This window comes from Falco biarmicus, chromosome 7, assembly GCF_023638135.1.
Source record: "Falco biarmicus isolate bFalBia1 chromosome 7, bFalBia1.pri, whole genome shotgun sequence".
NCBI lineage: Eukaryota > Metazoa > Chordata > Aves > Falconiformes > Falconidae > Falco > Falco biarmicus.
This window is the reverse complement of record NC_079294.1, coordinates 61,030,919-61,056,035: the sequence shown is the minus strand read 5'-3', so window position 1 is coordinate 61,056,035 and position 25,117 is coordinate 61,030,919. Positions and strand designations below refer to the sequence as shown.

The 25,117-nt window shown below is 39.0% G+C and overlaps 1 long non-coding RNA gene across 1 annotated transcript; it reads left to right on the top strand.

The window, feature by feature from the left end:
* The first annotated feature begins 8,835 nt into the window (after positions 1 to 8,835).
* LOC130153189 (uncharacterized) lies at positions 8,836 to 23,510 on the top strand. Its single transcript, XR_008823255.1, has 6 exons — positions 8,836 to 10,694; positions 11,864 to 11,988; positions 13,959 to 14,061; positions 14,809 to 14,921; positions 16,586 to 20,565; positions 21,768 to 23,510. It is a non-coding gene; the product is annotated as an uncharacterized LOC130153189 (long non-coding RNA).
* Positions 23,511 to 25,117: the final 1,607 nt, after the last annotated feature.

The following is a 25,117-nucleotide window of genomic DNA, read 5'->3' as shown; positions in this document are numbered from 1 at the left end:
AAACAGCGTGGCTAATAAATTCTGTGGGAATATTAATTGGATCCTTTGGAAAAAGGGCAGTCAAGGACAGGCGTCTAGACAGAGCATGCCACATTCTTCCTTTGGAAAGTGTTTTATCAGCTGGACTTCAGCTTTTTCTGGAATTTCTGTATCAATGCAGCTTTCTACGATACGCCTCAGCATCATTGGTACTGTATTATTGTTATCAGTGCTGTAATTTCTGCCTGTGAAAATGCCAAAGATACTCAGTCTTCCTGGCTGACAGATGTTGCTGAAAAGGTGCTGGTTTGCACTTTCACAAAAATAACATCTTGGAGGAGAAGGGAAACAAGCACACAATATATCAGTGTCAGCGTCATCTGGTTTCTGTGAAATGAGAAGACACTCGTGTAGTAGAAAAAGTGACCTTTTTTTTTCCTCTCTTGTGCTCACAGCTGTTTAGCACCTCAAGATAACAAATTTGTTGAGTCATAGAAATAAAGAACCATCAAAGGTGCCTTGAATTTTTATTTTGTTGTATATAGTAATTAAGTATCAGGTGCATGTGTCTTAAACTTTAAAATGCAGAAAAGCCACAGTCCCTGTCCTAAGGAGTATCCAGTGAAGATCAGACCAAATGACGAACACATGTAACAAGCAGGATTGCCAGGTGATGGCCTCATTGCAAGAAAACTTGGCTGCACTTGGGAGCTGCAGCATTGGTAGCAGAAACAATTAACTCACACTGAAGGATCTCAGCTTTTATAGGACCCTGTAGAAAGGTACTCAAATTCTTGTCTTTATTCCTCTCTCACCCTTTTGGAGTATATTGATCCTTCCAATAAGTCCATTTACTTTCCTTGGTTGGGGGATAAGCTATAATGGATTTCTCCGAAGTATGATTTGGACAAAAATAATTGAGTCAGCACAGTAATTAGGTGTGGACCTTTTTAACATTCCAACAGACACCAGCCCTGGCCACAGGCAGATAAGTAGTTATTCTGACAAGCATAATAATCTCATGTTCTGTAGCTGTGGTGAGGGCAGAGGGAAGGATTATAGATTTCAATGGATCATTTTCCTCTAGTTTTCTGGGCTCCTTGCCTCAACTCAATAACACAGCAAAACTCTGCTATGCTAACACATCACTTTACTTTCTGCTAGTAACAGTATTTTAAACCATGAAAACAAAAAAAACCCCACAAACCCAAGCAACTGATTTACTGGGGAGAAGCACAAAGGACAACAGCACTCCCTCAAAGCCTTTAGGAGACATTTTAAATATAAAAGCACACTTGTGTCCCCACTCAAAAGAACAAAACCAAAAACCCTAAACCCAAAACTGTCTATGTGATCATTTAAATGAAAAACTAATATGATGTAAAATAGTTATCATATCTACGGAACAGACCAATAAATACCCTGGAAGTATGGGGTTCACAGTTTGTTGTTGTGTAGGGAGGTACCAGCGACTAAGAAGCAGTGTTGCACAGGATGATTTAACTGAAGAGCTTTGCCAAGATAGCTGGAGAGTATATTATATTTGCAAACTGCAATAAAAAAGAATTGAATTTTAACCTTCCTGCTAGGGAAACAGAAAGGGCTTATAATTGACTCTGGACCTGTAATATTGAAGAGAGCCATATAGTGCAGAGTGCTTGTCCATGAGAAAAGTTAAGTAGTTCACAAATGAATTTATGTTTATTGTAAATTTATTTATTCCTTTGTCATAAATGTATAAAGATTTACATAGTAGCAATACAGTTGTGTCAAGAACAGACTCCATAAGCCTAAAAGAATTTGGGAGCAGCCTGGATATGCTTTTATTGAATAACTCGGTGTTATAGGACAGGTTTATCGTGGCTGCATTTAACAGCCCCAGCAACAGCCTGGGATAACTTGTGGTAGCTGTTGTACAGCAAGGTGAAGAACGTGGCCTGCACGTTGGGCAGCTGAGCTAGAGGCCAATGTCTGCAGGAAGATCACCTTCTCACTCCCGTTTCAGATGGGGAAAAGAAAAATGGGGAGGAGGAGACTGAGCAAAGGCTGCTCAAGTCACTTGGAGTCTTCAGAGAGCACAGCTTCAGGTTACAAAAAGACAAGGATATTTGCTGCCTCGTTCCAAAGAGTTAGCAAAAGATCATCCCTTTTCCTTAGTTATTCAAATAACTTATGTAATTCAAATTTGAAATATGAAATTTTTCTTGCTTCATGTTTCAGCTGGCTTTGTGGTCAGCTGCTCACTGCAAGCCATAGAAATCAAGCACTGGAAAAAGGACTTCCTTACTGCACATCATCTTGTGACAGTAATTAGAGGAAGATCTGCCTGATATTGTGTCCTAGAATAAAAGTTATTATAAAAATGAGCCATGTGCACATCAAGGGTTAGGACAATATTACTTTGTTTCATGTGTGAGATCAGATTTGCATTCACACTGAACGAAGCTTATCACAGTTAAACATGGTTAATGTGTGAGATGGACACCCATTCATAATTACAGAGCTGATAATCTGTATGCTGTTATTACAGAACAATTTAACATAATTGAATGACCAACACCTTAATTTTCAAAATAAACATATAACTGAAAAATAAACAGGAAGGCATTTTTTAGGAATCTGCTTTAAATACACATCTTCACTTATTTCAGGTGAATTTTCCTGAATATGCCTACGTAGGCAGACCCTGTAAAAGTGAATGCACAGGAGTCATGCCTGTCCCCTCCAGGAAGACACTTCCAAATCTTTCTTAAACTGATTTAATCTTATGCCATTTGAGGTACTACAGTTTATGAAGATGAGGATGAAAAGGAACTGGGTATTTAGTCAGTAAAGCACCTCACTTGAATTAGAGAAATGCTTTCTAATTTCATGGGGCAATTAACTCTGGGGATCAATATATTAATTAGCTTTTATTTTTCTCTTAAATTAGCAGATTTCATACTCTTCTATAGCCTGTTTCAGCTTATCTCCTTTTGTTTAGTCTTAGTGCCATTGCTCTTATTGACTTGCTACAAATAAAAGGGGTTATTTAATGCACAACTTTTAATCCAATATGTTTTTCCAGTTAAAGCCATAAGTTCAACTTCGCTTTCCTTACCCTTCCTGTATGATTGTTCTCTCTCAGGTCAAGAATGAGGTAAAACCCTCATGTCGCATGGGAAAATCCAGGTATGTCCCTAGTAAAACTGAAAGTGGGATGATGGGACTGGAACTTGGTCTAACAGAATATTCAAGATCACTTTAGAAAAATTGTATTCCCTGTGCCCAAAATTGCATTAGGCTCTTCATAGGTATGGAAAAGGCAGGCTCAGCCCTAAAAATCCTTCAGTTTGGCAAAGACATGTGCCATGAGAGTATGTGGGAAGCTACGGTTTTGTATTTCAGCAAGAGGAAAAGAGCAGCAGAGTGTTACTGAGGAAAGCTGATGATGTGCACTGAAAGGTATGCAGACAGCCCTGATTGTCCATGAGATCAGAAAATGTCTTTTCCCCAAACACATTTTGCATTTGGATCTCGCCACTGGATTTTTTGGGGGAACTGACTGACCCTAAACTCAGAAGGCTTATGTGTTCATTTTGGAGGTGGTTTTGACTTGACCATAATAACCATAGGCTGAAGGATAGTTGAAGTGGTGCAGTTTAGATTTTTCCAACATGGGGATGAGAATTTGAGGTGGCTGTGGCAAGAGGCAGGAGCTACTGAGAGTCCTGAACAGCACCTGAGGAGAGTGCGGTGACATTTCAGAGGAGAGTGATGCAGCTGCCTCTTGGATATGCTGAAGGAAAAAGGAAAGTGGGAAAGTGAGACTTGAGGTTGTGAACAAACCAGAGCCCCAGCTATCACACACTGTGCCAGGACAGAGGCTGGGAACTCACAGCTCTCATACAGGTCATGGGACAAAGCTAGGACAAGTGACCGGTCTCTTACTGCTCTTCTGTGACAGTTATTTATTGCACAGCAGTGAGAGATAATGAAGTTCCTTCCCCATGTGAACAGAGTTAATCCTACCTATCAAACTTCTTTTGGTATTAAAAATTCAGAGGAATAAAACAAATTATTTTTATGTAGCCAGTTCCTGAAAGCCCCCAAGAGTATAAAAATTGAATGAGCTCTTCTGAGAAATGTTTTCTTCTCTTTCTTCCTTGTCTTTGGGAAAATGTATGATCTGATGATCTGTGCATCTTTATTCTCATTCTCTTCAGAGCTGAAGTCAAACACTCAAAAGACTGGGTCAAAAGAAGTGCAATAGCAGAGAAAGCAATCCGGCTGCAAATGCAGGATTTAGTAAAACGGGTCTTTTACGCAGCCAGCCTCTACAAAGAGAAAGGCAAGTGCAGTGCCGATGCTGTCCCATTAATGCTCTTCTGACTTAATCTAGAGCAGCTGAAATGAGAGAGGAATTCGGGTTCCATAATTCTTTCCGAGGCTGTGTGACACAGGTAATGGTGTGCAAGCAGTGCTTTAAAGAACCTGCTAGCGAATGTTAGCAAGTAACACCTGTGAGTTATCTTTGTAGCCCAGTGTTTCTCCAGGAGGGAATTGAATTGCTTTACAGTTTTTGTATGCTGGGGCTGGGAGCGCTGAGCAAAGAGCTAATGAACCCTCCTGAAAGCAGATTTGTTCCTTTGCAGAAACTGATGTACTCAGTCTCTCAGTGGGACCAAGTCAAAATGGCTGTGGTTCCTACTCTGGGATGCTGGTGACCTGGGACTGACTTGAAGTAAGAGAGATGGGAAAAACTCTTCTGTTCATTTCAGATGGCCTCTGAGGGCAGAGCCAGACTATTAGAACTTGTTTCAACACATGAATTTTAGCTTATTAGCTAATGTCTGGATACATCAAGTGGTTAATAGTTGGGTGTGAATCTGCTTTTAATGCGTTGTATTAAGCAACAACTAAAAACTTGTGAATTAAGATGTCTAGGAAACAAAACTAAATCAAGAAATAATTATTTTAAGTTAGACCTTCTTAAGAGATGGAAACCATCTCAAAACAAAAATAGGTTATTACAGGACAGATCATAAGACCTGTGGCTAATTGGGTCATACATTGTACCAGGTTTCCCTCAAATATTTACCACTGTATGCGACACGTATCCCTTGGAACAGTATGCAGGTAAAAAATGCATCAGATGTGGGATGTGTAAGTCATAGATGAGGAATAACAGCTATGAACGATGTCATTCATCTGCGCATAATTTTCAGATTATGTTGCTGTTACTCAGTATCACAAGACATTTATGACTGGGAGAACCAAAATGAAAATATGGACTTGGAACAAAAAATGGTTCAGCATGCCAAGTGGAAGGCTGTTTTGGTTTTTTTTCTAGAGAGCTAATCATGCCTTCCTGCCATGGATGCTTTGGGGTTTCTGTGCAAGAAGCAGGCATCTTGCTGTAGTTAAGAGAACAACAGGAAAACCTTAAAAAACCCCATAGACCTTCCAGTATGCCCCATTGCCAAAGGAAATATATATAGGCATGTTGGGCTGAAAAATGGTCTGAAGGCATTTCTGAAAAAAACCCTAAAAGTCAGACTGTTTTTCTCTTTAGCTTAGCGTGAAGCAAGGGAGAAAAAAGTATCCGATGGCACGTGAATTAAGAAAAGGTTAAAAACACCTGAGAGAAGTTATGATTCTCTTTTCTTCAAAGATAACCTCATATTGCTTAAGCAGAGGTGAAAATACAAAATTAGTCCTATAAATTGATGTCTATTGGAAAAATCCTTCTGTCTCCCTTCAAACTTATCTTCAAAAAAGAACTGTGTTCAGTGGGAAAATGTCATGGCTTTTACAACTGGTCTTTAGCACTAGAGAGAAGAAAGTCCCACCTGCACTGTTTCCTCCTGAGGTTTCGATTTGTGCTTAGAAGCAACCACTGTATAAATGATAACCAGCCCCTAAGTCCCCAGATTTCCTTTGCTGATGTAAAAGTACCTAGGATCCAAACGGAGAAATCATAGACTCCAAACTCACTGGTGGTTTTGCAATCCACACCAGTGGAGCTGATGCTCATTTGGAAGTGCCGTTAAGCTAGGAGCTGGCCTTTAGTTAGTGAGCCGACAGGTGATGGGCTTTGCGTGGGACATGTCTCGGTTTTGCTGTCATAGTCCTTTTTCTTCTGTAGAGCATTTTTTGGCTATATGAAAGGCAGCACTTAACGTGCTCCCAGTTTTTTTCATTAGATTAAATAATTTTCCAGGCTTATCCTCTGTGATTTCCAAGGGGTGCTGTAAAACAGCGTGCCAAGCCCAATTTAGACAAGAACTATTATCTCTGAGGTTTTCTGGCTGATGTGTTTGGTAAGACGGTACTTAAATTACACCTGTGGGCTTATTATCTAGCTACACCACAAACCTCACTATGGTCCTGAGATGAAGATGCACAAATAGGATTTTTATTTTGCTCTTGTACCTATTATATATTAGTCTGTTCTATGTCAGTGGTTGATTTGGCACAAATGATCGGCTCTGACCAGAGCTTATATGTAGAGAGAAGAGCAAATATACCCCTATATCTTGATTTACCCACTACATGTAGCTCCTTATAAAACATTACAGCCTTAAAGATTAACAGGCAATGGAGGAAAAGTCTGCATTCAGATAATGAGGAGTTTTCTGAGAGAGATACAGCTGGTGCATTAGGATTTCATTCATTGCACTGTCATAGTAAAGGATGCAAGAAAAGTTTCAGTTATAGTTCCAATAAAATCAGCTCAGCTTGGTGACAAAATAAATCAACCTCAGGCCTCAGGCATATGACGAACAACAATTCCGGTTGAGACTTCCATTTCTTTATGATGAAACTGTCAAACACTATTAAAAAATCATGAACACATTTTTTTTTGTAAACAAAGAACACTTCATTATAATATCTGCCATCTGATCTTCTATGTCCAGTGTGTATTAGCAATGAAAATTAAATGCCTTTCCTTGAAAAATACAATATAAAAGAAAAGTAACAGAATATAATTTTTTTGCATACATAGAAGGACCTGGTTATATCATGTGCACATTTATTTCAGTGCAAGCATCTTTTTTAATCAGAATCTTCATTTCTCAGCTGTTTAAGAAAAAAGCTCTACTCCAGTAAAGTTAGAGCTCAATGACAGCAGTTCATTACAGCAAACAAAAAGCTCAGTTCCCTAGAGAAGAATAACATTAGGAATGATGAGTTGTTTGTTGTTTTATGATCAAGTGACTGTGAATGGTCCAGTACTGAACTAATTTATTTTTTGCTCATATTAGGATTATCTGTCCTTTACTAAAATAGTTTTTAAATCTCTGCCACAAATTGAAATTCCCTCTAGACCTCGGCCTTGTTATTGTAAAATAATGTTTTTTAGGGCTCTGAGCTTTCAATTTTTTTAGTGACCTGCACATTGAAAATATGAGCAAGGTTTGCTAGATATTTTAGTATAATGAAGATGAGAAAAAATCTGATTCCTATCACTGATGAGTGTGAGCTTGTTTGCAGCAGAGTAACCATCCCAATGTGACTGCTGGAAATCTTCATGGGAATTCCCTTGCAGGCTTTCTCATTCACTATGCAGCTAAGAAGGGAATCAGAGCTTGTTCTAACCTTTTCTGAGAAGCCTTACACATTGACAACAACAACTTTTACTTCTTTCTGCTATTCACACCACACTGATGGATTTTTTTTAATCACATGCCAGGGAAAAGAGAATTAATTCCTTTCAACGAGTGCCATTGTCTAGGAGAATCTGAAGACATAGTACAGACTTTTCCTCAAGGGCATCCCAAAATCTGTTTCCATATCTTACCCCAAAAGTGGCTCAATAGAAAGCCTTCGAGGGCTGGAAAGGACTTCTCCCTGCCATAGCATCAGTACACATTTATGGACCTGAAGCTGTTTCAGATATCCACATAGCAAGTTCATCAAATTCACAAGGCCTTCAGCTGTACCAGTGCCATGGTTTTGAGGGTTCAGCTGATGGACTTCACTGGAGGCAGGAGGTGAGCCAGCCCTGGCAGCCGGCTAAGCGGAGAGCCATGCTTCATTCCTTCTACCATAGCTCCTGCCAGCCACACTGCACCGCTGCACTCACGCGTTCACACTGTCTCTCACACTCACTCTTCAGTGGATTAACATTTACATTCTTCTTGGAAAGAATGTGTTCTCCAGAAGCTCGTGACTGTGATGTGTGGCTGTTTATAAATACCAGTGTGCTGAATACTTCTCCCACATTGCAAAGGAACATTTCCTAAATCTGCAATGAGATACTACATTTTATATAGCAGTTAGATGCTTTGTCTGGGTGGATTTTGCAGTGGCACCAGCAGTTTCTTACAAAGTACCATAAACCTCCTGCTGTTGGAATTCCACCTGGATGCTGAATTAGAAGAAAACTCTTCAGCCTTGCACTAAGTGTGAAGAGAGCACCAGGTGTTAGGAGGAGACGTTAACTCCAGATGGATCCAGGCTGCTTTAGGAGGGCTTTCTCTCACTGTTTCTCTTATAGCATGTCACCTTGTTAGCAGTGACTGGGGACATGGGCATATTCAATATTTCAAAAGACACAAAAGGTTTTAATACAGTGTTATGTGGACCTGAACAGGATAGAGTTACTGATAGCAGTTGTTGCAGCACTATCTCCTCTTTTGCTCCCACTGCAGCTTTTTTTTTTTTTAGCATCATGTCAGAGGCGTTCACCATATAACTTAGCTGTTTGTACATGTCAGCTCTTACATCTGACATGCATATTAATTTAAGCTACATTTCCCCAGAAAACTGGAAATGGATTTGCGAGTTATTTTTCCTCTTCCGGGTATTTATGCTTGTCTTCTTACGTTTTAAGTGTATCTCATTTTAATTGTAAGTAGCAGAAGTGGGGAGTTAGGCAAAGAAGTAGGATGCACTGTTTTCTGTTTTGAGTGCATCGCTCAACCCACATATAGTATATTTTAAGAAGTCCTGAAAAATATTTTCCATTTTATGCTAGAAGTTTTCTCTTGTATTCAGTTCCTCCCACTTTTAAAAATAAATTCAAAAAAGTAAGAAACCTCAGGCTACATTGGAAAAATATTCTTGGTCTAAAATGGTTTATACGAAGAAGTGGTATGAAAATACTGTAATTTGGAGGGGAGGAGAAAATAAAGAAACAGAAGTGTTGGAAAACTAGAAAATGTTGAACAAAGGGAAAAATTTAGCAAGTAAATTTACAAAGTATGAAAGCTCTGGTTGCTAGGATTTTTTTGAAGGAAGATACCTACTTATGCAATACCTCAGGTGATGACTTGCCTACCCCCTCACCCCTCTACTCATGTGAATAGCAGAGAGCTGAGAAAACCTACAAAGCAAATTCAACAGTCAGAGACCCTGCGGCACAGAAGCCTTTTCCACCAATGATCTAACCTATAAATCTGCGAATTGTTAGTATAACATTCTAGATAACTGATCTTAACTACTGTGGTTTGGAGAACCAGGGGAATTAAGTATACTGCTTTCATGAAGAGTTTATATGCTTCAGCCTGTGCATGTGAAGATTATTTATAGAGTTAAGTCCCGAAAGCTGTTTAGTCTGGGAGAAGATGGAAACCAATGGGCAACAAAACAGTGATCGAGACATGATACCTGGGGTGAACAACTTCAAGGGAGTTAAAATAACAATAACTCAATAACCAGTTGGGAAAATGCTATTTTCCAGGCCCCAGGCAGTTACACAGCTGGTTTGCCAAGTCTGAGAGCCCAGAGATCAAAAAGAATATGAATCTTAAAAGGACTTCGTTGGAACAAGAAAGGAAGGAATGGGTTGTGAGCAGCTGCCTGGGGATGAGAAGAGTCTGAAAAAGGAAGGGAATGCAGCTGAGCCCAAAGATGGAGACAACTGAACAGACTGGGAAAATGTGGGCTGAACCTCACTCCCGCACAGTGCTTATTTCAGCAGCAGGTGGAAGTAAATCCTAGTGCACCTGGGCATATGTGAACTAGAAATATCTGATGACCATACGGATTTGGTACTTATCTGATACCCAGGCTTTTGATGGGGTTTGGCTGTCAGTGGGCAAGGAAGAGGTCAAACTCTAAAACTGGATTTTGGATCTGAAATTCCCTCATAGTTTGTAATGCATCCTCTTCTTTTTTGGTGCTAATATTTCCTCAATTTGCCAGACTGTTCTTTCTTATGCAGTGGAGAAATTTCTTGTCACCTTTACTTATAAGGATCTGTAAAGTGCCATTAATATTGTTCATGAAGTAATATTCATCGAGCTAGTGCGTGCTGGCTACGCTGCTGTAATTGCTGGTGCTTTTGTCCACTGTTGGCAGGTGGAAAAAGAAAAGTCTTCAAGGTCTGCTTAAACTCTAAGTAAAAGAATATATTGCATTGAAATTGTCTGCAAAGTAAGTCCTTTAGGTTAAACTGCTCTAAAAAATACACTGTGTTTGAACATGATTGTGACATATTTCTTTCTCCTTCTATTTTTCTTCTTTTCCCTTCCTTATTTTATCTTTACCTTTCCCTTTTTCCTCTTTTCCCTTCCTTTTTTCCTCTTTTTCCTTCTTTCTTTAATGACGATACTAAGCCTACAGGCCAAGACAAGCCATAGTCAGCACTTTGGTAAATTAATTGTGATACTCCACATGCAGAACTACTTTGCAGTCAACATTGCATCTGCAAACTCAACTCCCAGCAACTACTTTCAAAAGCTACAAGGTTTTCTACTGAAAACGGAACCTCACTGAGACAACAGCATGTAAGTACAAGCATTGTCTGTGTGGGATGAGCATTTATGTTTGGAATGACTTTTATCTTTGAAGCCCTGAAAACCTTAATAAATATTTTGGAAGCTGATTCCCTGGCTGGGGTTTGTTTGGGATTTTTTGGAATCCTATTGTGCCTGCCTCCCACCCCATCCCATAGATTTGTCTTGTCTATCTGCTGTGGCTTGTCAGTCAAGCTGCAGTCCCCATGGGGCAAGGTTTGTCATTATCTTAACGTCTCAATGAGTTGGCCACTACATCCTACAAAAACATTTGCTACAAATTAATAACAACAGCTCATCCAAGTGGAATTCATTTAAGTATTGAATTACTGCTTTTGAATTTGGAATTTCTTGTTCAAATCTTCAGGAAAATACTAAGTTTTCTGAGACAAAATCCCTCTGCAGTATAAAAGCCATAGCCCACAGCAGAACAGAGATCATCCATTAGTGACTCCCATGTTGGAGTATGTGCAGTTGGAACACAAAGCCCTAAATATGCTTCTAAGCTGTGGCGAATGATCACCGTTTTGGACTGAATCCTTGGTGGATATTGGAATAAATATTACATTTTTATGGGTGCTTAACATTCTCCCAGTGGACCTTAACAATAACTCAGTTTGCTGCGCAGTTGCCAACAGACCCTGATGGTATAGTTGAGTCCATTCCCTCTCTCCTCAACAAAATGAGTGTGTGCCAGTTGTGTTATAGGCACACATCTGCCCCAGTCCGTGTCAGTGTAGGCTCAGATGTCCAAGTCCACCCACGGATTAATGTTAGCACGGAGTATTAAGCAATGCAACAGCTCATTTTTTTCCCATCCCCATAGAGAACTAGCTTAATGTTTCCACTGAAGATAAAACTATGCTAGCTCATGCAGCAGAGGATTATAAAGTCTATCAGAAATACTGTGCCACAGTTTTCAGAGTGACATATTATCCTGGTTCATCTGCCTTTTTAAAAATTAACATCCACCTAAGCAACTCTCTGCATCTTGGCTAAGGGCCAACCATGTTCTCAGCCCAAGGCAGGGAAAAGGAAGGCTCAGGACTGCTCCCAAGAAACTGCCACCACAAAGGAGGCATTGACAGCCTTGTGAAATCCACGGGAAGGCCAGGTCTTAAACTGTCACAGATTTACAGCTCCGATTTGTTACTCAACAGCATCCTCGCTGGAAGAAACACGTGGACTTGGAAAAAGTGAGTCTTGAGGGGTGATTGAAAAAAAAGATGAGATTAATGGTTCTGGCTCTGCACAGTACTGACGGCCTACTCTGACACACTGCCAGGTATGTTCAGTGGGTGGGTAGGACTGCAGAGTCAGTTGTGAGCATGGTTATTTTAATAGTCAAATGCCCTGAACCAGCCATAACCCTCAGTGACTTTTCCCCATGAAGACATCTGGGCCTAGCAAGAAAATAAAAATATGCTGCATTCAGAGATGTTTGTGTAGGGGCTACAAACATGGGAACAATGTCTTCTGCAACACCAGGGGATATCAGTTCAAGGGTGTGAGAACTGGGAGCAGCACACTGGTTTCAGGAAAGTTCACTATGTTCCATCAATAGAGATTTTCTGGATTTCTGATGCATTTGTGCTTCGGCTCCATCTACAGATCTTGGCCTTTTCCCATGAATTCTCTTCCTTTTTTTGTACTCTTATTCAGCATAACAGGACCAAGCATTGTGTTTTGTTTTCAAATGTAAGGAATTACTTGATCTCACCACTAACAAAGCCTTCTTCCCTGGGAAAAAATTATTACAAATAAATAATGAAGCATTTTTAACAATCAAAAGCACTCAGATCTCTGATGTAATTTGGAATCTTTCCGTTAACACTGATGTCATTTATAGCTGGATAAAGGACAGCAAGATATAAATTTTTTACAATCTGTGCCTTGCTGAAAAGTGACACAGAACGTGGGAGAGAGAGATAAGGGCTAAACAAATATCTGAATGGATACGTTAATGGTGATAGGCTCAAATAGGTAGGATGGATTACCAAGAACTTCATTACAGCTTGCTGGAGGTATTTAAGACTCTCAGTCCACATCTAAGTTTCATTTTCTATTTGACAACAGGAACAATATATTGACTATTATCAGGAGACAGTACATGAGTAGAATCAGGAGGGCCTACTTTTATGTTTCTTTCACAGTACCTCACTGAACATAGCAGCTTGATATGCATGAAACAAAGGTTTCTTCATTTTGATCCATAGTGTAACTGCTGGATAGAGGGAAGGATGTTCTAGCCCCAATAGAATTCTAAAATATATTTTTACACAGCTGTCTAACACTCCTAACGCTCACTGTATATCAAGGTTAAAATGTATTTGCTCTGTCTTCTGACACCCATTCTCAAAACCAGTACTCCACAGAAAGAAATTACTTTCATCCACTTATACCATTCTGACAATATGGCTCCCTGTTTTTTCCCCATATTGTTCCAATGTGTTCCATAGGATAGAAACATGGTGTATCTGTCCCTGCATTTTCTTCTTTCAGCATGCTTTCCAACAGTAATCTTGTGTCATAAGTAAGTAAATAAAACCAACAACATACATTATTACCTCTTGCTGTTCTGTGTCTGCTATCCAACATGACTTCATAACCCACTGAGTTTATTAGGGGATTTTGAAAAGGCATTTCTGGAAATGCTGGTCAGATGTTATTCCACTGGATTGAAAGAAATACTTTTTGACTTTCTGCTGGTTTGTGTCAAAGCCAAATTAATGTCTGGGTAGATATTATTTCTTATTTTTGCCAGATAAGACAGTGATAAAACAAAATCACTGTCTCTGCATTCCTCATATTTAAGGATCACTGGTTTAGCAAGCTCTTACTAACACACTGTTGTTTGTCTCTAAGAAGCATATCTGAGATGACATAACCAATGCGAGAATTTAGTTTTGTGGATCCTAAAGTCTTTTTCATTACAAATATCAATTAGTGATGAGTCAGAAATCTTTGCACTGGGACTGTATTTACCCTTGCATCTTAGATCTTTTATTTACCTTGTATTCACCCTTTGCGCAGGGGGTGTATTTGCCTCAACATCTCAGATTTTTTATTTCCATTCAAATGATAGTTTCCCTTGTATGAATTGGTTTTGAGCTTTTCTGTAGATCCAAAGTTAAACTTCTTATTTATCTAGATATTACTAAATACTGCCTTCTCCTCAGGGAAACTGGATTAATGGACTGAAAAATTATTATTGCTAATAAACTAATCTGTATCTTGTTTCTGACCTTACATCAGCCTTTTACTCATCAATGGAACAGACTCAGAAAAAATGTTAATTACATTGTCCTAAGCACTGCACCTACTTTAACAGACATGTTATTCCTTCATTAACTTAGAGGTAAGATGGGCAACTCTCTTCATTTCTCTCTGCAGCTTCTGTTTCTGTGATTTGGACCCTTTGGGAAAGTAATGGTTACTTGTATGAATCGTAATTTCAAGCCCAAATGCCTTCTTAGCTTAGCAATGTCCTTGATGGAAATGAAGAACACAAAGTGTAAGTCTTGACAGACAGAACATCTCAATGCCGCACAGCCACCAGCCAAATACACTCTGTGTGTTAACAGTGTGGTAATAGAGATGCAAAATTACTGAAGCAAATAAGCAAGAGCTCTTAATAGTTAAGTAACATTATGCTTTTTAAAATGTTTTGGTCAGTTTTGGTACTTTTTTCTGTGGCTCATACAGCACAAGTCCTGTACGCTGGGTTGCTCTCTTGGTGATTTAAATTATATTCAGTACCTCAGTCTCATTTTACTGTTCATTAATACTTATTCCTTACAATGAGAAGGTCTTGCATCTGCATACTTTAAACCACTCACACTAATGAGCACTTGCTCATTATGCCAGAACTGCAGAATTTCATTTAATACTAACATGAAGTAGAGAAGATACTTTAAGAAATGTGATGTGAAATTCCGTTTTTCAATAAAAGCAAGCTTGAATGGCAGGGGATTTTACATGGTGCATTGGTCCCATACCTTGCCTGTTGCCTCCTTTTGACTTCGAGCTTTGCAAGTAATTGAGTACTGTGTGGACAGTAAGAAATTGATGTAGTATTATTTGTGGGATGATCTGGTTTCCTCAGAACTTCTGGAGGCCCAAAGGAACTGATCCTGCAGGCCTACTCGTTCACAGGAGTGAAGGGCTTGGAGTCTAGCATTTCTGGCTATTAAGTCTGCATCCCGCTGCTCTCCATAGGTGAGTGTCCACTTTGGGAGAGCCATGCCCCAACCTGTAATGCTACAGCTTGGCATTTTGTTCCTTACATTTTATTTTTAATGAAAACATTTCATGGCATGTGATCCTGCAAGCACTTCTGTTAACCTCCTATAAAACTGGTCTATGAAGTCATCTTAGTCAGTCTCTTAAAATAACAAATCCATTAAATTTTCTGGGACCTGATTCTTCTACTTATGCAGTTAAACCTTGTGTTCAGACTAATATACTTGATTCCGGTGGCTCAGCTGATAGATTAATAAACAGTCCAATCTGCACAGTGAAAGCAGAATCTGGGCATTTGTTTACATCTGTATGACATTTGTGTAATTTAAATAACCACCCGCGACACTTGTGTGAATGTTATTGTTTGTGTAATTACAAACAAAATTGATCTTGCCCATAAACCGGGTGAACTATCTATAAATCCTTGATATTAAGGAGCAGGATTTTGAAATGTAAGTTATATACAGAAGGAATATAACATGCGTAAGAAATTACTCTTGCCAGAAAAAAAGTTGACTCACTGAGTTCTATTCAGTTTTTAATGTATAAAAAACTTGCCTAATCTCAGTTTCTGTAGTTTCTATTAAAATATTAAATAACATTATATCAAATACATCCCCTGTGACATTAAAGGAAATGGAAAGCTTAGCCACACATTAATTGCATTCCAAAATGTGGCATATAGCTTAATAAACCTAATTTAAAGAACCTTGGAACAATGACATTTATGCTTTAATTAGAGCAAATGAAAGCTGTGCTGTGCACTTTTAGACAAACAATTTTTCTTGTGGGACTAGGCCTTTCTGACAAGATGCAAATCTCCCTGCAGTATGCCACGTGTCAGTCTTGTCACAGGCAAAATTGACTTCCTGGAGATGGACACTGGCAAAACAAAATGCAAGAAAAAAAAGCATTACGAGAACCAAGTAGAGAGTACAGGCAGCTTTAAAGCAAGGCTTTCTCAAGAACAGATTGGACTTGCCCAGGAAAATGAAGTCATTTATTTCTCTTTAAGGAGAACACATTAAAAGGACCAGATATGTTCCAAACCCAACAATAACAGTTTAAGATGATAAATGTTATTTTAATGATCCCTATCTATTCTGGTATTCTAATCACAGCACATATGTTTAAAACAGAAAACATCAAAATCTGCAAAGAAACAATTGATATGAGATAAAAACCCTATGCAAAATCAGAGATAGATTAATAGATCTAATTTACTTTAAAGGTATTCACAAACTGTTATAAAAACCAGATTGGTCATAAGACTTAAACTTGTTACCATATGCATCTCACAGATTCTGTGTTATGTTCCTTATGCTGGCAAACTGACTAATGATTTCAAGACTGTTCCCCAGACAAGAACATGAAAATTTGTCAGTTGTGCATTAAGGCTCTTTGTGCTTTACAGCAGAATGAAACATAAATTTTGCAGAAGAATTTAGATGTACTTTCACAATCTGGTTTGGTAAAAAGGAAATTGTGTAGCAGCTTAATATATATTTAAAACTGAGACTCTTACTGAATGCAGATGAATGATGTAGTATGTGCACTGTGCTTGCATTTACTTTAATTTTACCTTTTTTTTTTTTTCTTTAATGCTATAGCCACAACCTCAGTATCTTATTATCTTGCAGGTTTTTATATTGAGAACTTCTGCAGATAATTTGGCTATTGTCTTAGGTATGTCTCATTTTTTTTTCAATTAGACAGAGCTGGGAGGCACTTGGGACCATAGGATAAGCAGAGAAGCCAGGTAGCTTTGTTGAAAATAACAACAATTTAATTGTTTACCCTTAAACCTAATGGCACTAATTAAAAATGTCAATATTGTCAACAGTCCAATAACATCAATGCTAAGCACAGGTATTTGGAAATACAGCCAAAATATTGTTTGAAAAAAGCTGATCATAAAAAAAAATGCAATTTCTTAGGGAATTCTAGCATCTCAAGGACTTTCTTTGTTATCATTTTAAACCCCCTAACTTTTTTGGGGCGGGAGCTGATGTGGCAAAAATGCATTCAAGTCCAGAAAGCTGTGATGACTTCCTTCATTTAATAGGACAGAAGTATTTGATGCTGACTTTTGTAATTTATCCTATTTTGAGTTTTATACTAGAATATTATTAAAATATATTACAAAAGGCTAAGCCAGATACATAAGGATGGTAGATAAAATGATGTTTTTCTTTGGTTTAAAATTTTGATAAGACTGATAAAATTAGGAAGTAAATAATGCCTCCAGATTTTTTCCAAAAATTTTTTAGCAAAAAAAGCATGTTGTGAAGGAACACTTCGTTGAAACTGCAGATTCGGGGAAAAAATCCGTTTCATTCAAGAAATGTCAGCAACCTCTATCTTGGGGCTCATTCAGGCAATTTAATGGATACAAAAGCTAACACTTCCCCCTCCCCTCATAATCAAGAAGGACTAGAGATACTTTTTTTTAAAGGGAAATTAATTTTGGAAAACATTAGAACTGTAGAACTGTGGGATGTGTGTGGCACCAGGCCAAGTACTTGATATAAGCCGTTAACTGGAACTCAAATTCTTACTCCCTTTTGTGGGCATGTATGCCTGAAAAGTGATAAAAACAGGGCAGTTCTCTGCAGGACTGTATGCTACAGAAGTCCCTTAAAACCGTTCCTGCAAATGGTCACACCTCACTAGCAAGAGGTACATGCCTAACTTCTAAATCCTGGTAGAATATAAACTTAAAGAGTTCATTTATCTTACACTTTAGCAACCCCATGCATTAACAGAAAGCCCAGGTGGCTAGAGAACATGTTCCTATGCTCCCCTGCACAAGATGATGCTGATGACCTGTGCAATGGATGTCAGTCGATCTGGGAGCAAAGCTCCAACCCCATGTGATCTGGTGGTGAGGGAAAGCCATGGATTTACCGCATATTATTTCTTCTGCCTGGCAGCAAAGACAGGAATAAATGAGCAGTTACCACTGAGTTCTTCTGTTTTAATCCTGAGACATGCCCCACCGCATCACACTTAAGAATTTGAAAACTTTGAATAACATGATTTAATTGTGGGTACTTAAACTTTGATTTGACTGTGGCAGAGTTTTGATTCTAAAGACACAGTACAGAAACCCAGAAAATTTTTATAGAGTTAATCTGTACTTAAAATTATGGGGTAAATACAGTGTGAGCTCCAGAAAAATTATCGGTATTTAAAAAAAAATATTTTTCTTCCCCATTACCACTACTCTGTTGTAACACAGCCCAGTGGAGTGGGCTTTGCATGCATGGCTGTGTGCTGCCAAGCGATGGTTAGATGATTAGTAATTCAACATGACCTTGAATTCTATCACCTGCAAACTGGTAAGCACACAGCTTATGTCTATTTTGCTATTGCTTTGAGCAGGAGAAGATGGAAGGATTTGCCTTCTTTGTGAACATTTTAGCAGCAGGACTAATCTGATTCCATATGGTATTAATAGAAGTTCTTTTTTTAAAAAAACCAACCCAAACAATTCAAATAATGTCTGAGAAGAGCATTTGATATTAGTCATGATAGTATGAAAATATTGTGTCAATATTTTTTCCATGAAAAATGTTGCAGGAAAAGATGTATTTTGCAGATGCTAGTTTTCAGGACAAATTCCTACTGTTTGGTCACTGGTGCTCCTGGGGTAAGGCAGCAAGAGGTACAACAAATACCCTAAACACATACCGAAGAATGTGTTCATGGGGAATGAGGAGAAGACAATGTTCTTCACTGGGAAAATGCAGAGCACTCAATCCTGTTTTTAAAAAACATCTTTCATTTCAAGATGAGATTCTCAAAGGCCTGGTTTCCCGAGGCCTTTTGAAGATCCTAAACTCAGTGAGGTAAATGAGGGTTGAAAAAGGGGATGCAGAACTTATCCAATCCTCATTTTGGCATCTACCCATGCACCTCTGTGTAACATCCAGCAGCTTTTGGGCAGCCTGATCACAATTAGGAAATCTTACTCTTCTCTATGCAAATCATCTGTTTCAGTCAACAGAAGCAGCAGAGGAAACATTAAGGTAATGCTGAGTATGATTAAAGGCGAATTTAGACAAGGATCAGCTGTGTCCAGCTACATTCCAGGAAGCAGCAGGGGAAGTACTTTCCTGTGATCCCATATTGCTACTTAGGCTCTGGCTACCTGTATTTCACCATAGCTCCCTCCTGAACTTGCTCAGTGCTCTGATCTGTCTCTGTCATGCACAGTCACTGCCACAGATGCTGGCAATGTAATTGTAGCATGGGGGAAAACATGTAGCCCTATCCAGACAGATACAGCTGCATAGCCTTAATATCCTCCCTACTGGGGTTTTGGAATTAGCATAATCTCTGTAGTCCTCTATAGCTCCAATGCACCAAGGGCATTTCTCAAAAATCCTGTTCTCTGATTTTTGCCTTCCATCACCATTCAATACTCTAATTGATAGATTGTAACTTTGAAGTGAAGCACAACGTGCTTAGAATGGGAAATCCCTGACCAAACCTGTAAACACATTATAAAATGATAGCCCAGGCTCTGAAGAATCAGTCACCTATCCACCACTCTTCTTCTGGTCTCTCTATCTTTATTTGTCCTTCTGCTTCACACCAATGGACAGGATAAAACCCATCATGGAAGAGGCAGTATTGAAAAAACAGTGTCCTGCTTACATCTCACTGACAAAGTTTTAAAGGTATTTCCTTTTACATTTTGTTGTAAGCAGCTGCCCTGGAATGAATTCCATGCACACTCAGGGAAAAAGTGTTGCTCTGGAGTGGTAGTAAGTGACTCTTACAGAAGTATGAATTTGTCTGCTAGGCAAACAGGAAAACCCCAAAGTAGCATCATAACCCTCTTCACATTGCATTTTGCAATATGGTGACTGAATCGTTAAACAGCTAACTACTTTTTCTTCTTTTTCTCTTAGACAAAGATGAGTGAGAAAAGGAAGTTGCTTATTTTGCAGCTTCCAAACCCCCAAAATGCATTTGCCTAATATTGTCCAAGAGCCTTATCCTCAACAAAACTTTGTGGATGTGAAACGCTCAGGCATAGTGAATTTAGATGAGATGAACGCAGTAAAATGCATTTCAGTCCCTCGATACCCAGGATATTTTATGACAGATTTCCCTACTATTCTGTCTAGTTCAAAGCACACACCTTAGGCATTGCTATTCCATAGTCTTTCTTATAAGCATTCATCTCAGTGTGCCTTGCGGTGCTATTTGCACTGTACCATTATCTCCTACCCCAGAAGATGCAGCTACAAAACAGGAATATGTGTGCCAACTCCTATCACTCCACTGCTTCAAATTCTGATGCTCAGCCTCCTGTTAGAGGGGATCAATACATGATCCAGCCCAGCTGGATAGAAATTAATTGATGTGACATTTTACAATCAATTCAGAACAGTGGGCTAATGCTAAGAGGGGTTTTAATTATGCAGATGAAACCTCCTACTACATGAATTCCCTTAGCCAGTTTGCTGGAAGCTGCAAGAGTACAGTAGAGGGAAGTATAACTCAGTATTTGCCTTGTCTTTCCTCTCTTTCTCAAGCGTAGCAGAGTTTAGTGGACATTGTCAGAAACGAAACGCTTGTCCAGGTGGATCTTCAGTCTGATTAGTTGGTATGTATTGGCAACTGTTTTTAACCTAAGTACAGTAATACACTTCCATTTTTATATGTTAGCAGATACAGTAAATGAGTTAGATTTTATTTGAGGTGGTCTGGAAGGATGGTTAAGAAAGACAAATTATCTGTGGCTATATATCCAGCTATTAAAATATTCAAGATGGTTGTTCCTTCTTTGTTAATGCAAATGCAAGAACCATAAAGCATATGGTGAGGAATGCTCCATCACTTTTAAAGCACACTTTTGCTAATGTAGAAATGAATTATGCTGCATTCCATAATTCAGGGATTAGACTTTTGAACATAATTAAGCAGGCACTGCCTGGTCTTTGAGACACAGGTACATGTGTTCAGTTTATCTATTTCAGAAATAAAATCAAGTAGGAAGCTACCACAAATATTTTGTGCAAGCTTTCAAATGAAAGGGTCTGCTGAGAATTTGCATAATATCTTACTTGTGAAATGTAAAACCTGTCATAAATCATAATTCAATTTATAAGACAATTAAATGCATGTGTTTCTGTTCTCTTTTATGGTTCTTAGAAATTGTTATCTTGTGTAGCTGGAGAAAGAGGGACTAAAGAAAGCAGAGAAAGTGAACATTAGAATAGAGGGCAAATATCAGACAGCCACTTCCTTCACATATGTGTTTTTTCCAGCTGTCCTGTGCTCAACTGAAATAGCACAGGATGCTTCAGATTCCTCATAATTTCCTATTTTCCTTAGGACACAGATCACCTTCTGTGTTTCATGGGACTTAGAAGGTTGCAATATAACTGTGAGAGATTTTCTGCCATTTTAGTCTTTTTGCAGCTTATGATCCTCAGTAAATCTCTCTGGTGAGATAAAGAAAACTCCGTAAAGAGGATAGAATAAAAATCAAAACCCAAAAATAATCTTCATAAATTCTAATTTCAAATAAGGCAAAAACCTCCACCAAGCTGGCAGAAGTATTTTTCTAACATACTATGTTCTTAAAAATCTACTTTTCAAACTGCATTGCCATAAATGTAAACGTGTCCTGGTCCTACCGTTAGTTTTAATGTATGTCAGAACACATCAATCTTTTGTGAATTACAGACAGATCAGTTCTAGAAATATTGTAAAACTAGAAATCATGAACCAAGAAATGAAATACTTTTGTCAAGATATGTGGATGTTAACATTACTTGAATCTACATTTTATTGCATTCACAGACTGTAACAGAGCAGATGGGGCAGCAGGAATCTGGGAAACTGGCAGTTTGGTCCCACCCTGAGAAGTGAATGAAAAAAGACCCTTTTTCCATGCAAAAGACCAGCTCTGGTTTTATTGTTCATTTTTATTAAACTGAGTAATTTTTTATTCCAGCTAGTATTGTAAGACTAGTGAGCTGGGGGGATGCCATGCGGTGGCAGAATAGTTAAAGAAAGCCTTCACCTTGCTGGAGCTAATCGCGATGGGTATGTTTGTTTCTCCAGAATTTAGCTCAGGCCCTTATTTCTGAAGGTGGCAAATGATATTCAGGACTATCTACTGACTTGGAACTGTTTGTGTGTCTCCAACCCAACAGGTCTCACTCACTTCACTCTTTAAATCATAATATCCCAATTAAAATATAGCAGAAACACATCCCTTCAATTGAATCAGGTTTTATTTTATTTCAAAGTGGGAAACGTGGCAGTTTGGGAAAAAAGGCTTGGCCCACATAGTTCTGAACCCTGTGTCACTTTGCTGATTCAGACCCCAGTGCCATTTCTGGGATCTAGCTCTGTGTTCATGTCTTGGGTTTTGGTAGGTAGACCAGCATGGTTTATAGCTTTTTGTCTGTCGCTTCACAGAATGGTTTCAGGTCCGTATTGGGGGCTGCGCTGTTCAACATCTTTGTTGGTACATGGACAGTGGGATCAAGTGCATCCTCAGCAAATCTGCCAATGACACCAAGCTGAGTGCTGCAGCTGACACGCCGGAGGGCAGGGATGCCATCCAGAGGGTCCTTGACAGCCTTGAGAGGTGAGCCCATGCAAACCTTATGAAGTTCAACAAGGCCAAGTGCAAGGTCCTGCACCTGGGCTGGGGCAACCTCGAGTATCAATACAGGCTGGGCTGAGAATGGATTGAAAGCAGCCCTGAGGAGAAGGCTTTGGGAGTGCTGGTGGACAAGAAGCTCGACACGGCCTGGCAATGTGTGATGCAGCCCAGGATACTGTTGGGTTTCTGGGCCGCAGGCACACGTTGTCAGGCCATGTTGAGCCTGGTCACAAGAGTGACCAGCAGGTTGAAGGAGGTGATTCTCCTCCTCTACTCTGCTCTTGTGACACCCCACCTGCAGTGCTGCACTCAGCGCTGGGGTCCCCAACGTAAGGACATGGACCTGTTGGAGTGGGTCCAGAGGAGGGCCACAAAGATGATCAGAGGGCTGGAGCACCTCTCTCATGAAGACAGGCTGAGAGAGCTGGGGTTCTTCAGCCTGGAGAAGAGAAGGCTCCAGGGAGACCTTATAGCAGCCTCTCAGTACTTATGGGGGGCTTATAAGAAAGATGGGGAGAGACTTTTTAGTAGGGCCTGTAGTGACAGGACATCGGGAAATGCTTTTAAACTGAAAGAGGGCAGATTTAGATGTTAGGAATAAATTCTTCACAGTGAGGGTGGCAAGGCACTGGCACAGGTTGTCCAGAGAAGCTGAGGATGCTCCATCCCTGGAAGTGTTCAAGGCCAGGCTGGATGGGGCTTGCAGCAACCTGGTCTGTGGAAGGTGTCCCTGCCCATGGTGGGAGGGTTGGAACTAGATAGTCTTTAAGGTCCTTTCTAACCCAAACCATTCTATGATTCATATAATTAGGTATGCACTGTGAAAACTATATTCCCATAAGCTATGTGGTCAGTTCTGCCTGAGGTAACCACTAACAGCCTCTATCAGCTTAATGATGTCTGTTGTTGGCAGTGCTTCTGCCAGTCAGTGATGTTTATATCAGGAAATAAAATCTGTTTAGTAAACATTGTAAAGAAAACAAGCCATGTGTTAATGTGTTTGCACCAGCTATTCCTTTCTTAGGCTTTATAATCAAGTTTAACTGTTTAAATTTCAGTTATTAATACATGGCTAAATTTATATAAACTTGGAAGAACCTTGAAATGTTAGAGCTGAACTTAAGAGACAAAAGATGCAGGTGTGTTGGGTTCCTAGTTCATGCTTTTATTAGCATAGGAATACTTGTCTGATCTCAGTTATGTTTCGTAGGTAAGACTGCCACAGATATTTCACCTTTAGGAGGGTTTCACTAATACTCGATGTCATTTTCCCTAAAGAAAACCCACTGCAGAATTTAACAGCAATAACTGTAGAGAACATCATAGAAATGACATTTCTATACCTCTAGGACGAAATAGAGATTAATATAACTTCCACATTCTTACCGAGGTATTTTATTGCATTGTATAGGGACAATACAATTTGCTCTTAAATTATATGGAATACTTTATAAAGAAAAAGGTTGTAATTTCCTTAACAAATGTTTTTAAGACCTTCCTATGATAGTTCATGTTTTCAATTTCATCATTTTTTCTATAGCTTATTTAGGCAAGTGTGGTCATCCATACGTGACGAAACAAATTAAAAAGGGGCATGTAATGTTCCAGTTCCAAGTACTTGGGTGGATGGGGTTGCTTAATATACACATATCAAACTCATTCCAAACTATCTGAGACTTCTGGATGAATTTGGTGCAATATATTAATTCAATTACAATGGAAACACAGATCAAAGAATGTAGCTGGAAGGTCTGATTAAAATATCAGACTTTATTAAAACATCCCTGGTTTTGATCATACCGGATTAAAATGTCTGAAACTTCACTTAGCTTCCTGTCCCCAGAAAAGAAAGTTTTACTGGGGAACTGTAGGTTCAAGGTTTCAGACCTTGTTTTTCAATTCTGTTAAAGTGGAATTGTCACAAATTGGTAAGAAAAGCCAAAGACCTTCTTTACCCATTTTTGTCACTGAACATATATTCTTATTTGCTCCAATTTATTACCTTTTTCTTTTGTGTTTTTTTTTTTGTTTTGTTTTGTTTCTGGACTTTACTTATTCATATGGAGTAAGCCATCCTGGAAAGACTTCAGTTTTTCAAAGGAAATAATAAAAAAAATCGCTTTCCTCTATTTAAGAAACAAAAATCTTTCAGAAATTATTAGTTCATGGCATAGGATGAAAACACATAGGTGCAAGTCCAGGTCTTCCAATTTGCAGGCCTGTGCCAAACTTTCAAAGGCAAGGTGTTAATGAAAAGCAGTTACAGCATGCTGCAGTGCTCAACTGATCTACTTTTAGTGCCAAGATGTATGCTGAGAACTACCATCAGTGATAATAGACCTCTAAATTGGAAACAATCACTGTAAAGACACCTAACAGACATTCTCTGGTACATAACAAGATTGAGATAAAAATCACTTTTCTTAATTCGTTTACTTTCCTGTTCCTACACATCGTGTCAACACTTGTTTGTAATTATATTAATATGGTAAGCGAAGCACTCCCTGTTGTGTCACATGAACAGTAAAAATTCTGC